At 34.7% G+C, this 12263-nt stretch overlaps 1 protein-coding gene across 1 annotated transcript in view; it reads right to left on the bottom strand.

The window, feature by feature from the left end:
• Positions 1–12263, bottom strand: part of LOC136031141 (ethanolaminephosphotransferase 1-like) — a 67817-nt gene that overhangs the window by 38500 nt on the left and 17054 nt on the right. The gene's annotated exons all lie outside the window — the stretch shown is intronic.

Raw genomic sequence — 12263 nt, 5'->3', positions numbered from 1 at the left:
ATGACGTCATATGCAAACGCTCTTTTTACAAACAAACAAACATGCATACACACAACTCGTTTTTATATAGATAGATAGATAGATAGATACAATACAAATTAGCCGCGTAAAACTTGCGAATATACAACACTATTCGCTGTCAAATTGTCGCTGCATATAAATAGATTGTCAGGTTTATCGACCCTCGAACATGCAACGTACAATTGTCCATGGGAAAAACAATCAGTATTAAGATCTATACCATATTTTTCTAATGATTGACCTTGAGCTTTGTTAATGGTGATTGCAAATGCTAATCGAATTGGGAATTGCAATCTTTTAAATTGAAAAGGCAGATCCGCTGGAATCATGGGAATGCGAGGAATAAGAACAGCCTCACCCTCAAAAGGCCCTGTAAAGATTGTGGCCTCTATTAGGTTTCCCATTGTTTTTTTTACGGCAAGTCGCGTGCCATTGCAAAGCTTTGGTGGGTTGATATTTCTTAAAAGTATTATTGGTACGCCTATTTTTAGTTGTAGCACGTGTGGTGGAAACCCTGAAAGATCCACGGAATTTAAAAATTCAGATGATAATTAACGCTTCATTTGGTTCCAAAACTGTGTCGACTGACTTGTAAAGGACTGCCTGGTCTCGAATCTTGGTCAAAACAATATTGTTGATTTCGTGGACGTCTATATTTTTGGGTGCGAGAATCGCTCTTTCACTTAGCCATTTATTATTTTTATAATTTTTTAGAATATTCGGAAATACTTTTTCAATCAATTCATTTTTGGACGTCACTAAATTACAGAAATCAGCAGGTAGTTGTATACGTCCTGAAACTGAGTCTACTGGGAGCTTTCCGTTTCCAATTGCCAGCAATTGATCTGAAAATGTTTGACCAGAGTCATCGTTTTGCAATCGGACACGCATATTTGTAGTTAATTTTAATGTTTTTACGTGTGCCCATAAATTAGAATTTTTTAACAGGCAAGCATTCATTTCGTCTGCAGGAGTTGATCTAGGTATTATAGGTAATGTTTGCCTGAAATCTCCCGCAAGCAATATTAATCTGCTGCCAAAGGGTTTCGACTTCCCTCGCAAATCTTCCAAGCATTGATCCAGAGCCTCGAGTGATTTTTTGTGTGCCATTGTGCACTCATCCCAAATAATAAGTTTGCATTGCTGCAATACTTTACCCATCCCAGATGATTTGGAAATATTGCACGTGGGAGTTTCTGTAGAATGCAACTTCAGAGGCAATTTCAAAGCGGAATGAGCAGTTCTTCCACCAGGCAGCAATGTTGCGGCTATTCCGGACGACGCAATTGCCAACGCTATATCATTTTTTGATCGAATTGATGCCAGAATCAGTTTTATCGCAAACGTTTTACCAGTACCTCCTAGCGCATCCAAAAAGAAAATTTCTCCAACGTTGTTATCGACACAATGCATTATCGTATCATAAATGTCTTTTTGTTCCGACGTTAACTTGGAAATGTTATTTTGTACATACGACAATAGATCACTCGTACTGTAACTTTGTTCACGATCCAATTCTACACATGTCGAAACAGCAGCGATACGGTTAGGTGAAGGCATTCCCAAATCCTGAAGGGGTTTGTTTGCCATACGTACGCACAAATCTTCTATAATAACTAAAGCGTAGTTATAAATTTCTGATGTAAAATCAAAAGTCATATCTGACGTCTCTAACTGTTTTCGATGGAGTATATCTTCGGACATTTTTGACTTATATTTTTCCCATAACTCTGTAGGAGCTGATGGAGAGCAAGTTGTTAAAATGATGCCAAACAATGCGCGAATTTGACTTGGAGTTGACGTTCCGCATGCGTCATTGATGCAGTTATCCCAGTGTTGGTCATTCTCCAATAAATTCAGAGCTTGGCATGCACTACGGTAAGTGTTATGTATAGTACCGTTTACAGTTCTCAAATACTCAAAGGATGTCTGACCGGGTACATTCACCAAAAGCAGGCGTAGAAAGAAGCATTCATGTTGATTGGGGTGACCGGTGTAGAGTCTTCCTATCGTGGTATCTTTGAAGATGGTAGGTTGGCCGTCGACTGACTTACCCTGTTTTCGACGTTCAAATACTTTATTTTTAGTATTCCACGTGTAATACGAAGGCACTTCAGTATACAGCAGTTTTTTTGCAAAAGAATCATTTTTGCAAAGCGAAAAGAAAGCGGTTAACTTTGTATCCGGTGGATTCAGGGCTCTTTGTTGCACGTTGGTTTCCGAGAAATAAACACGTTGACCATTCTGTAAATGTACCGCCAAGTGAACAACAGCTGGACTACGTTCATGCATCGGAAATGAAAGAATTTGCCAAACAGCTTCAATACTGCTTATGTATCTTCCAGCCTGATATTGTACGATTTCGTCGATATCTTTGATTCCGGGCTGCAAGCCAAAAACTGCCATGTCACTGCCTTTGTTGACGTATTTACATATGTATTTGATTGCTTTTACGGAGTTATAGTATTCAACGTTTATGTGTGCATTAAATGTTTTTGATAATAACAGGGAATATGGAACAACCCACTGGTTATCTACTTCGATGGTGGTACCGTTACGCTTCTTTATTATTGCTGTTTTACCGCCATCTTCAGTAGATCTTCTTCTATATTGTGGGTAACCATCATTGCCAGTAATTGTGTTTGATACTAAAAGTCGAGGATATTGCTTTGTGCACCTTCCTTTGGCCATGCATGGTGAATTTTCGTTCAGTGCACCGCAAGGTCCATGTATCATATTTTTTACAATAATATCATGTAGCCCCTTATCGACATTTTCATCAGGTATTTCAGCGGAAATCACATCATCAATTTTGTTCGAAGTAATTTTTTTATGTAGCCAGATTAGTATATGTGCGTGTGACAAACCTCGTTTTTGCCATTCCACTGAGTACATCCAGCATCGCACTGACCCAAACACTTCAAGTTTTACTATGTAGTTTATCAGTGATTTCAACTTTTGCTGGAAGACACGGGCCGTAATGTCATGTCTATGTGGGTTATGTCTGTCTGTCTGTCAGTCTGTCTGTCCGCATATGACGTCTGAATTATTTCATCATATACCAATTCAAAAACGAAAGTATACAAGCTGATGTAACTAAGTTGGTAACGCGGTATGTTCCAGGTTCTAGGTTCGAGAGATTCAAGGTTCAAACCTTACGAACCTTAAATACAAAAGAAGAAAAAAACTAAAAAAGGTAAAAACTACAAAAAAACTAAAAAGGAAAAAAAACTAAAAAAACTAAAAAAGCTAGAACACTAAAAAAAACTAATAAAAGTTAAAAAACTAAAAACTAAAAAAGAAAAAAAAACTAAAAAAACGTAAAAACTACAAAACTAAAACCTAAAAAAAAAACTAAAAAAAAGGTAAAAACGAAAAAAAACTAAAACGAAAGAAAAACTAAAAACTAATAAAAAAAACTAAAAAAACTAAAAACTGAAAAAGAAAAAAGACTAAAAAGAAAAAAGAAAAAAACTAAAAAAAATTTATTCAAACCCGAGTAGCTGAGTTGGTAACGCGTTATGTTCCAGGTTCTAGGTCTGAGAAACGACAAAAAAAAAAATAAAAAAAAAAGACCAGGACGCCGGGGGGCACAGGGGGATATCTAAATGACGACAGGGGCACAGGGAATGTTCAATTAGCAATCACCATCAACTCACCATCAAAGCTCAAGGGCAATCATTAGAATCATAAGGTATAACTAAAAAAAACTAAAAACTAAAAACTAAAAAAAAGACCAATTCAAAACTAATGTATATACAGACCGGGACACAGGGAATATAAATGACGATCGGGACACTCAAAGAGAGATTACAGACTGGGACACCGGGACACAAATGACGACCGGGACACATGGAAGAAAAAAGAAAAAAAAACTAAAAAAAAAAGTAAAAACAAAAAAAAACTAAAAAGAATATAAATGACGATCGGGACACAGGGACACAACTACAACGGGGACGCCGGGGGGCACAGGGGGATATATAAATGACGACGGGGACATAGGGAATGTTCGGTTAGCAATCACCACCAACAAAGCCCAAGGGCAATCATTAGAATCTTGAGGCATAAATCTGAATACGGATTGTTTTGCCCATTGAGAATTATATGTTGCATGTTCAAGAGTCGGTAAACCTGACAATCTATTTATATGCACAGACAATGGGACAGCAAAGAATGTCGTATATTCGTAAGTTTTACGTAGTTAAAAACACACATATATATATATATATATATATATATATATATATATATATATATATATGTATATATATATATATATATATATATATATATATATATATATATATATATATATATATATATATATATATATATATATATATATATATATTCACAGGTGGGACATACGGACACAACTACAATGGCGCGTAACTAATAAAAAACTTTATATGCACAGACAATGGGACAGCAAAGAATGTCGTATATTCGTAAGTTTTACGTAGTTAAAAACATATATATATATATATATATATATATATATATATATATATATATAATATATATATATATATATATATATATATATATATATATATATATATATATATATATATATATATATATATTCACAGGTGGGACATACGGACACAACTACAATGGCGCGTAACTAATATGGCGCGTAACGACTTACGCGCGCGGGGGGCGCTGGGGGGGGGGGGGGGGGGTTGTTGGCGCGCGATGCGCCCCCACCAACTAGGTGTTGGGTTGGGGTATATATATATATATATATATATATATATATATATATATATATATATATATATATATATATATATATATATATATATATATATATATATATATATATATATATATATATATATATATATATTATATTCCTTGTGTCCCGGTGTCCCCGTTGTAGTTGTGTCCCTGTGTCCCAGTCGTCATTTATATTCCCTGTGTCCCGGTCGTCATTTGTATCCCGGTGTCCCGGTCTGTATATACATTCGTTTTTTAGTTTTGTTTTTCTCCTTTATTTTTTTTTCTTTTTTAGTTTATTTAGATTTTTAGATTTTTTAGTTTTTTTATTAGTTTTTAGTTTTTTTTCTTTTTAGTTTTTTTTGTAGTTTTTACCTTTTTTTAGTTTTTTTTTTTTTTTTTACTTATGTCCTGGTCGTCATTTATACTCCCTGTGTCCCGGTCGTCATTTGTGTCCCGGTGCTTTGTTGATTGCTAATCGAATTCCTTTTGTCCCGGTCGCTTTCTCTTTGAGTGTCGTCATTTATATTCCCTATGTGCCGGTGTCCCGGTCGTCATTTGTGTCCCGATGTCCCGGTCTGTAATTTCGTCAGTTGAAAACATGACGTCAGTCGACACACAAACATGACGTCACCCGACAGACAGACCCACACACACACAGACAACTTATTTTTATATATATAGATTGTTCCGAGTTTTCATCCGTCACGATGTCTAAGATTGAAAAGGATAAAGTTCAACTGGATGCAAAGTCAATTTATGTTTTTAACGACGTAAAACTTGTGAATATACAACATTCTTTGCTGCCCCATTGTCTGTGCATATAAATAGATTGTCAGGTTTACCGACTCTTGGACATGCAACATATAATTGTCCATGGGAAAAACAATCCATATTCAGATCTATACCTCATGATTCTAATGATTGCCCTTGAGCTTTGTTGATGGTGATTGCTAATCGAACATTGCCTGTGTCCCCGTCGTCATCTATATATCCCCCCTGTGCCCCCGGCGTCACCGTTGTAGTTGTGTCCCTGCGTCCCGGTCGTCATTTATATTCCCTGTGTCCCGGTCGTCATCCCGGTATACATTCGTTTTTGAATTGGTATATGATGAAATTAATTTTTTAATTTTTTCCCTTTTTTTCTTTTTAGTTTTTTTTTTATTGGTTTTTACCTTTTTTTTAGGCTTTTTAGTTTTTTTCTTTTTCTTTTTAGTGTTTTTTATTAGTTTTTAGTTTATTTTATGGGTTTTTTTCCTTTTTTTAGGTTTTTTTTTTTTTAGTTTTTTACCTTTTTTTAGTTTTTTTTTAGTTTTTAAGCTTTTTTAGATTTTTTTTTTTTCTTTTTAGTTTTTATGGCACTTGGTATTAACCAAGTGACATATAGCAGTCGCCAATTCTGTCGGTCTGTCGGTCCTGGTTTTGCTACTTTAGGCACTTCCAGGTAAGCTAGGACAATGAAATTTGGCAAGCGTATCAGGGACCGGACCAGACTAAATTAGAAGTAGTCGTTTTCCCGATTTGACCATCTGGGGGGGGAGTGGGGGCCCGGTTAATTCGCAAAAAATAGAAAAAATGAAGTATTTTTAACTTATCAGCGGGTGATTGGATCTTAATGAAATTTGATGTTTGGAATGATGTTGTGTCTCAGAGCTCTTATTTTAAATCCCGACCGGATCTGATGACATTGGGGGGAGTTGGAGGGGGAAAACCTAAAATCCCGGTTTTGCTACTTTAGGCACTTCCAGGTAAGCTAGGACGATAAAATTTGGCAAGCATATCAGGGACCGGACCAGATTAAATTAGAAATAGTCGTTTTCCCGATTTGACCATCTGGGGGGGGGGAGTAGGGGCCGGTTAATTCGGAAAAAATAGAAAAAATGAAGTATTTTTAACTTATGAGCGGGTGATTGGATCTTAATGAAATTTGATGTTTGGAATGATATTGTGTCTCAGAGCTCTTATTTAAATCCCGACTGGGTCTGATGACATTGGGGGGAGTTGGAGGGGGGAAACCTAAAATCTTGGAAAACACTTAGAGTAGAGGGATCGGGATGAAACTTGATGGGAAAAATAAGCGCAAGTCCCAGATACATGATTGACATAATCGGAACTGATTTGCTCTCTTTGGGGTAGTTGGGGGGGAGTAATTCTTAAAAATTAGAAAAATGAGGTATTTTCAACTTACGAACGGGTGATCGGATCTCAATGAAATTTGATGTTTAGAAGGATATCGTGTCTTAGAGCTCTTATTTTAAATCCCGACCGGATCTGGTGATGGGGGCGGGGAGTTGGGAGGGGAAACCTAAAACTTGGAAAACACTTAGAGTGGAGGGATCGGGATGAAACATGGTGGGAAAAATAAACACAAGTCCTAGATAGATGATTGACATAAACGGAACGGATCCGCTCTCTTTTGGGTAGTTGGGGGGGGGGTATTTCTGAAAAAAATGAGGTATTTTTAACTTACGAACGGGTGATCGGATCTCAATGAAATTTGATATTTAGAAGGATATCGTGGCTCAGAGCTCTTATTTTAAACCCGACCGGATCTGGTGACATTGGGGGGGAGTTGGTAGGGAGAAACCTAAAAATTGGAAAACACCTCCAACGAGTGGAGGGATCGGATGAAACTTGGTGGAAAAAAAAAACACGAGTCCTAGATACATGATTGACATAACCAGAACAGATCCGCTCTCTTTGGGGTAGTTGGGGGGGGGGGGTTAATTCTGAAAAATTAGAAAAAATGAGGTATTTTCAACTTACGAACGGGTGATTGGATATCCAGGAAATTTGATTTTTAGAAGGATATCGTGTATCAAAGCTCTTATTTTAAATCCTGACCGGATCTGGTGACATTGGGGGAAGTTTGGGGTGGGGAGACCTAAAATGATGGGAAACGCTTAGATTGGAGGGATTGGGATGAAACTTGGTTGGAAAAATAAGCAGAAGCCTTGCATACGTGATTTACATAATTGGAACGGATCTGCTCAATTGCGGAGGGGGGGGGGTAATTCTGAAAAATAAGAAAAATGACGTAACTTACGAAGGAGTGATCGGATCTTCATGAAACTTCATATTTAGAAGGACCTCGTAACTCCGATATCGTATTTTAAATCTCAACCGGATCAAGCGTAGTTGGGGGGGGGGGGCAGTTGGGGGACCCGAAATCTTAGAAAATACTTAAAGCGGTAAGATCAGGATGAAACTGGATGGGAAGAATAGAAACCTGTCTAAGATACGTGACTGACATAACTGGACCGGATCTGCTCTCTTTGGTGGAATTGGGGGGGGGGGGTAATTTTGATAATTGAGGTATTTGTAACTTACGAAAGGGTGACCAGATCTTAATGAAATTTGATATTTAGAAGGATCTTGTGCTTTGAAGTTCTAATTTCAAATTCCGACCAGATCCTGTGACATTCGGGGGAGTTGGAGGGGGGGACCGGAATTCTTGGAAAACATGAAAATTGGAGTATTTATATCTTACGAATAGATGATCGGATCGTAATGAAATTTGATTTTTAGAAGGAATTCATGTCTCAGAGCTCTTATTTCAAATCCCGACCAGATCTTTTGACATTGTGGGGATTTGGAGGGGGAAATCTTGGAAAAACACTTGGAGTGTAGGAATCGGGATGAAGCTTGGTGGATAGAATAAACAAATGTCCTTGATACGTGATTGACAGAATCGTACTGGATTCGCTCTCTTTGGGGGAGTTGGGGGGAGGGGTTCAGTGATTTGGCGAGTTCGGTGCTTCTGGACGTGCTAGGGCGATGAAATTTGGTAGGCGTGTCAGGGAGCTGCACAATTTGACTTGATAAAGTCGTTTTCCTAGATTCGACCATCTGGGGGGCAAAAGGGAGAGGAAAAATTAGAAAAAATTAGGTATTTATAACTTACGAGTGGGTGATCGGATCTTAATGAATTTTGATATTTAGAAGGACTTTGTGACTCAGAGCTCTTATTTTAAATCTTGACCGGCATTAAGCCTCTTATTTTCCGTTTTAAATCAATCTATTGATTCATAGAATTTTGTTAGAGCTCATACCATATGATCTCTTGGCTCTTAGCTCTTCTCGCCTCGTCACAAGTGCCATATGAGCTCTTAGCTCTTGTTTTTGTAGTTTTTACCTTCTTTAGATTTTTGCTTCTTTTATATTAATGCTAAAGCCAAAGTTCGAACCTGGAACCTCTTGAACCTAGAACCTGGAACATAACGCCTTATCAACTCAGCTACATCGGCTTGAATACATTCGTTTTTGAATTGGTATATGATGAAATAATTCAGACGTCATATTATATGATGAAAAAAATTTTTGGTTTTTTATCCTTTTTTCTTTTAGTTTTTTCGTTTTTTCTTTTTAGTTTTTTTGTAGTTTTTATCTTTTTTATTTTTTTTTTATTTTTATTCATATTTTTTTTAGTTTTCTTTTACTCTTTTATTTTTCAGTTTTTTCCTTTTTTTAGTTTTTTTCTTTTTTAGTTTTTAGTTTTTTTTAGTTTTTACCTTTTTTTAGTTTTTTTAGTTTTTTTTTAGTTTTTTTAGTTTTTTTTAGTTTTTTAGCTTTTTTAGTTTTTTTATTAGTTTTTAGTTTTTTTTGTAGTTTTTGCCTTTTTTAGTTTTTTCAGTTTTTTTTTAGTTTTTAGTTTTTTACCTTTTTTTTAGTTTTTTTTAGTTTTTTAGCTTTTTTAGTTTTTTTTTCTTTTTAGTTTTTTTTGTAGTTTTTACCTTTTTTAGTTTTTTTTCTTCTTTTGTATTAGTGTGAAATAATTCAGACGTCATATGCGGACAAACACGATGTCACTCAACAGACAGACAGACAGACATAACCCACAAACAACTTATTTTTATATATATAGAAGATATATATATATATATATATATATATATATATATATATATATATATATATATATATATATATATATATATATATATATATATATCATGAAAAGAGAAATCACCAATGCTACAGCACAAACACACACAAAAAAAAAAAAAAAAAAAAAGAGACAGAAGGAGAAAAGGAAGACTGTTTTCCTAAATTAGTGATTAATATAGACCAGCACTTGAATGAGGCCTTAACCCTACTCATCCATACAATCACATAGGTCAAACAGCATAGCCACACACAATCAACCATAAAGAATAATCCATGGACAGGCAGTCATGTCGTCAATAAGTATAAGTCATCATTTACCAAACAATAGAAAAATAATATAGACAAATAATTCAGAGGCAACACCCAACATAAGGGCTCATCAGGAGAATACACTGGCCTATATAGGGTTTCGCCACTCTAAATTCTCTACCCAGCACAGTGTTGTGGCTACCACAGAATATCCATGGCATCCCCGCGTCAGGTATCACCCCCAAAATACATGCCCATGAAAAAAAAAAACAGCAAATGTAAAACAACCAAGTAAAACCAAAACAAGCTTATCCTATTAATATATCCCTCCCTTTAGCAACAATAGGTAAACTAAATATTATAAATTTTACCAAATCACAAATACTGACACTGCAAAAAACCTGAATGAACTAAACAATTATAGAATTCATCTTTACCATGTGGCTAATTTTTTAAAAAAATTCGCTCAATTAGAAACACAATTCAAAATAAATGGCGCTGTGACAACATTTCTCGAACCTCCGAAATTAGTTAAAAATTTCTTTAAGTATTTCTAGATAATTCTTTTGATATTTATTTAAAAGTTCGTTATAATGAAAACTAAATTTTTTAAATTGCCAAGTTAATTTATTTGCAGAAAAACCTCTTGATATCAATTTTTGGCTTAAGATTTTACATCTATTTTTAAAATCAATATAATTACTACAAATCCTTGCATAACGAAGTAACTGTGAGAAAAACGCTGAATACGTGATATTTGAGTGTATATTACTTTCAGGGAATGGGAAACTAATCACTTCAAAATCAAAATCATCCGTTTTATTATACATTTTAAAACTTAATATATATATATATATATATATATATATATATATATATATATATATATATATATATATATATATATATATATATGTGTGTGTGTGTGTATATATATATATTTGATATCAGTACCATCAAAGTGACATTTTCTTTTTGTTTATTCATCCAAGTGCTTTTAGATACATGATTGTTCTATGTCTGATGTATTCACAAACAAAGCAGAAGGTTTTCTAACATGCAAGTAGGTAATATTTAGATGTCCATATGTCAGATACAGATTCTTCAAATCTAGTCTTGACACTTACACTGATTCTCTGCCTGCCTTGTTGCTGGTCACTGTAAAAGTAAGTCACACGAGAAACTAAAAATGTTGAATTCAATTTAGAATTCAAATATTGAATTCAAATTAGAAATCTGTTGGGATCATTAGAGTAAGTGGCAGCTGTGCATCTTCTTCCCTGAAATTCCCATTAAAATATTAGCTTTTATGACAATTTTCATTGTCTTTCCACAAAAATGCATGTGTTGTAGCAAAGTTGTGGTGGATCAATTTTTTGTAAAAAAAAAAAAAAAAAAAAAAAAAAAAAAAAAAAAAAAAAAAAAAAAAAAAAAAAAAAAAAAAAAAAAAAAAAAAATGGTTGACATATCAATTTTCAATTAAAATGTGCATTAGCATGCTTGGGAGATTAAATGTTGAATAAACTTTAAATGTTGAATTTTGACACTATATAGCTTTGGTTGTGATTCCAAACGAAAACAAGCATATTCATAAAAATGAAGTCAGGTTCAAAAGGATTGGATTGTTACCAGCTTATCTTGTTCCAAAAATTACTTTTATTTGTGTTGGCAGAGCATCACCACAGTTTTATCCTGTTTTTTTTTTTTTTTTTTTTTTTTGCTGTCAATTTCAATAAATTGCATTGAAGTGGAGAGGATCTAATCTCAAAGTGGTAAGGATTTAACCTCTGAAGTTATTATGACATTGTGGAACTCACTCTTAATTGGTGAATAAACATGACAGTTTTGAAACATTGTCATGAAATTGATAAAATGCAAAGAAATATAGGTCTGATTACTAGAGACTTTGCATTTTGTATAGTGAAAATTTTACCATTATAGTTTTATTGTATTTTTATATATAGTTAAGGGCTATGTCTTGCTTCATAAGGGGAAGGGGCAAAATTATAAGATAAGCAGGGTAAGGATTTATTCATTTTTCTAATAAAGAAAAACACAAATCTAGGGAGTGAGGGTACACTCCATAACACTCCATGTGTTGCAAGGGCATGCAGCACCACAGCAACATGTGGCAGGGGTAAGCTAGTATTAAATATATGCTTAGAGAGGACCTTTTGAGGAATGCTGGTTTTTCAATCAGCATTAGAACCCTCAAACTTGAATGACTATGGAATTTAGGCCCATTATCAACAAATTTGTCTTCTCAAGCAGAATTCAAGATATGGCAAATTTAGAAGTGGTGCTGGTGAAGAAGTATGAGTCAGGGTACTAATCTTTTACAGTTACAACATTCAAGTTCTTCATCTAAGCAGAACTGATTTCTC

The sequence above is a fragment of the Artemia franciscana genome, chromosome 9, assembly GCF_032884065.1.
Source record: "Artemia franciscana chromosome 9, ASM3288406v1, whole genome shotgun sequence".
Classification (NCBI taxonomy): Eukaryota; Metazoa; Arthropoda; class Branchiopoda; order Anostraca; family Artemiidae; genus Artemia; species Artemia franciscana.
The sequence above is the reverse complement of the archived record's forward strand: the minus strand, read 5'-3'. Positions and strand labels throughout refer to the sequence as shown.